General features: G+C 44.5%; 1 long non-coding RNA gene across 1 annotated transcript; it reads right to left on the bottom strand.

Moving 5' to 3' along the window:
• Window positions 1–290: 290 nt before the first annotated feature.
• Window positions 291–2,632, bottom strand: LOC148266477 (uncharacterized). The gene is made up of 2 exons (XR_015818578.1): window positions 1,554–2,632; window positions 291–511 (listed from the first exon to the last, which is right to left on the bottom strand). It is a non-coding gene; the product is annotated as an uncharacterized LOC148266477 (long non-coding RNA).
• Window positions 2,633–4,337: the final 1,705 nt, after the last annotated feature.

Genomic DNA, 4,337 nt, shown 5'->3' with positions numbered 1-4,337 from the left:
CCTGCGCTAGCAGAGGAGGTCCGGGTAACTCCCTTCTCTCCTCTTGCCTTCGCTGGGCAGCTACGAGAGCCTCCACCATCTCATACAGTCTGTCAAGATCCTCCCGAAGCGAATTATCCTGAGCCGCTCGGTTTAGTGGGGGCCTTCCTCTCCTCATTCCCGTGTACCTGCATTCACAAGGAATGATTGAGTAACGATATATCGGTGAGTATTTATCTAAGGCACTATTGTGTAAGGGATCGGTCCGAGGAAACGCGGCTCTGATACCAACTGTAACGACCCCGGAAATATTAAAATGAAATGAGTATTTAATTATATCAAATGCGGAAGCGAGATCAAAATTTCAGTTAACATCCCTTACACGAAAACCAAAAACGTACTTAAAATATAAAAGATTAAACTAACTAAAAGAGAAACTCGAAAATAAAGCTATGATTATGACTACAGAGTCTCTAGGCATCCCTTTCGTCGTCCTCCTGCGGAACGGGCTCGGGAACCATGTCTTCCTGATCTGAAATGGTTAAATAAGGAGTGAGCTACACTAGCCCAATAAGAACATCACGATATCTCACCGTCACGGAGGTAAAGGTGGGTAGAAAACACAAAGGACCCATGGAGCATGTTTTACAACAAATTCTTTTATTTATGATAAAACCTTTACCATCCACTTACCTCGGTGGAATTTATGAAACAATATAAGAAAAACAATAACATTATCATAATCATAGAATAATATAAGCTGTAAAACATAACACTTATCACGCCTCTTGTAATTCAATCATTATACAACATATCTTTTTCTCATTTACCAGCTTACTAGTATCCGTGGGGGTCCATAGGGGTCCCGCTACCCGTTAACCTTTAACATTCATAATCAGTTTCCAGGGCCGTCCCCATACCCCGTCCGGTATGGGCGCCAAAACCATAAACCTCAATACCCCGTCCGGTATGAGCGTGAAACGGGCCGTCCCCATACCCCGTCCGGTATGGGCGCCAAAACCATAAACCTCAATACCCCGTCCGGTATGAGGGTGAAACGGGCCGTCCCCATACCCCGTCCGGTATGGGCGCCAAAACCATAAGATCTCCATGCCCCGTCCGGCATGTGAGACCATAATCCCGGTAGGGTTCCCTACAGACCCGGTCCGTCCACCATCTCCCAGGATATCTAGTCAGGCTGACCCCATAATACAATTATCAGTCTACACAATCTTTTATTTTCCTTTTCCTCAGTCAGCATCATCAATTCACATTTAAACAAGCAAATCGTAATTCATGCCAAACAGACAACATACAGTATCAGTATCCCGGTCATTCAACCCATAATTAATAAAAACGTAGTATATGCACACAAATCTGTAAAATGAACACATCAAACCTCATGCTGCATTTAAAGCTGTAAACAGGCCAAATAACAGTAAATCACCAATCACACTAGACTCGGGCTCCATTAGCCACCTTAAGCAATTTCACACATTCATTAATTCAAGAAATACCGTTTTATCATTTTGAACTTTAATACCGTGATAGGAAATAGGGTGAGGGGTCCTTACTTGTTTTCGGGATTCGAATACGATTCACAGTGCGCCTACAGGCTGTTCCTAATTTTCCCTGAATTTTTTCCGGGGAACTGAAACGCACTAACGGTACCTGCACGTGTTCCAAAAAATCTCAAATTAGGCCCAGGGCCCCTTTTTGGCCAATATCGCAACTCCGACACGGCGGCGATTCGCCTCGGGTTGGCTGTTTTCGGCCATTTTCGGCTGAATTCGGCCACACTTGCATCGGTCCCTGCGAGAAAACAACCCTAGGGCCCTCGGGGGGCCAAAAAATCACGGAAAAACGGAGCTTACCGGCGGCGGCACTCTCGGGTGCGGCGGCTCTCTGGCGAGGTTCGTGTTTTGGTGATTCGGCTCCGGTCAACCTGTAGAGAAAAGAATTGTGATCACGGTGATATAAAAATTGCATCAAACGGAGGCCGGGAAAGGCCTCATCGGAGGCAAAAACCGAGAAGGGGCGCGGCGGCGCCGCTGGTCTTCGGCCGCGTATTCCGGCCGTTTGGCCGGGATTTTGGCTCCGATTTGGCCACAGGAGGAATCAGCATGGAAAAACGAGTCGGGGGTATGAAATTTACCTCGATCGGCGGTTGGAAATTTCCCCGGCGCGGCGGCGGGTGGCGGCGGTCGGTTTCTGGTTTGTCTTCTCCGGCGAACGGCAGGCGGCTAGGGTTTGTGGTCCGGTGTGGGGGTTCTATTTATAACCCCTTGCCTTTTGATCTCAGCCGTCCATTTTGTTTTAATCTGGGCCGTTCGTTTTTGATTGAATCTGGGCCGTCCGTGCGATTGCATCTGGGCCGTCCGATCGCGCGATTGATCTGGGCCGTCCGATCGCGCTCACGCGGATCGCCAATGTGGCCCGTTCCGGAGTGACGTGGTCTTACCACGTGGCAGGCCCCGGTTGGCCGGGATTGCTGACCGGGCCTGCTGACGTGGCTGCCGACGTGGCTTTTTTTTTTTCGGCCCCTTTTCTCCGGGCGCTACAGATATAAATACTTCACTTCACACCAAATCCTAACCCTAGCCGCCAGACCTCCTGCCAGAGAAGAAGAACTAGACGCTGGAAAAGGAGACGACCGCCGCCCGTCGCCATGCTGGAGCCACCTCCAATTGCTAAAAGAGGTAAAAAAAAAATTGTTTGCTCGAAATTCGATTTTGAACACTCCCATGGTCAAATCAGAGCAAAATGACCAACGGATGAGGCGTAAATCGCAGATAAAGCCCAAGGCACCGCCGCGAGAAAAATCAAAAATTATCTCTAATGAGGTCATTCTCGATTCTCGTTTCGTGTAATTTTTCTACCATTGTATTCACCATTTTATTTTTCACAGGTTAACCGAAGAAAAACGCCCAACCGCGAAGGTGAACCAGCAGAGCCGCCGCACCGAAAAACTCCGCCGCTGATAAGCTTCTGTTTTTTTACTTTTTTGACCAACCGAGGCCCCTTAAACGTGTCTTCTCGCAGGAATGAACACAAAATCGACCGAAAATGATCAACCCAAGGCAAATTGCCGCCGTGGGCAGCGACACTATTGTCAGAGCACGGCGCCGTCGCCGTGACGGAATTTCGAACTTGGCCGAAAAGGGTTTCTAACACTGATTTTGAATTTTTTAATGTATTTTTAGGTACTTGGAGTGTGTTTTAATCTTCGAAAAAAAATTTAGAGAATTCGAGGACTGCCAGTAGGTGCAGCTAAAAGTTTAGCATTCGGACACTGATTCGGATAAGAATCTCTCACCCTATTCATTGTTATGGAATTGAAGTTGAATTATAAATAATATGGTATTTTGTACAATTTAAAAAATCTCGATAACTAATAACATGTTACTAATGAAGACAAAATCGGTTATTATTCACTGTTTATCCTATTTGATTGATGTTACAGTTTTTAATGCATGATAATACGTTGGAGTTGGTAAGATGATTTAGTGGGGTTTCCTTGATGCATGTATTGCTTGCTTTGCGTGATTTATAGTTAAATTGTGAAACTGAAAATTAAATGTAAACGAGAAATTGTTGATTAACTGAGTGAATGAATGGTAGCCTTACTGGATATCCTGGGAGATGGTCGACGGATCGGGTACATAGAGAACCCCACCATAAACGTTACCTCATACCGGACGAGGTAAGGAGGATTGGTACTTTAGCGCTCATACCGGACGGGGTAAGAAGGATTGGTACTTTAGCGTTCATACCGGACGGGGTATGAGGGTGACCCGTTTCACCCTCATACCAGTCGAGGTATTAAGAGATTGTATTTTTGGCGCTTATACCGGATGGGGTATAGGACGGTCGCTTAATTGAAAATGTTGAATAAGGGTTTACGTGTAGTAAAGACATTTCTATGAACTCCTATGGATACCAGTATGCAGATAAATAAGAAAAGTTGATGTTCTGGTTAATTGTATAAGAGATTATGATATTGTTTGTGTATTTACCTCAATATGTCAGTTTTGAAATTTTTATTATGATAAGTGTACAATAAATAATTTTACTTATAATAAATAAATTTACTTAAAATAAGAGCTCTATTAGTTCTTTTCATAATTTTTACCAATTACGTGTATTAATCCAAAACACAGGCAGGTAATATAGGCAATTAGATCATCAACTTGAGATTAGCAAGAATCTCCAAGATCAACGCCTTGAAGGCAGTCGCATCTGCAGCCAGCATGCGGCTGACAAACAGAAAATAATCTCTCCTCCTTATTTCTCTTAATCAAGTTTTCTTTAGTTAATTGTAATTAATTACTTTATTTTTTAGCGAGTTTTAATTAATT

Source organism: Carica papaya, chromosome 4 (genome assembly GCF_054855325.1).
Source record: "Carica papaya isolate Zhongbai chromosome 4, ASM5485532v1, whole genome shotgun sequence".
NCBI classification, from domain to species: domain Eukaryota; kingdom Viridiplantae; phylum Streptophyta; class Magnoliopsida; order Brassicales; family Caricaceae; genus Carica; species Carica papaya.
Note: the sequence above shows the minus strand (reverse complement) of the source record. Positions and strands in the feature narration are given on the sequence as shown.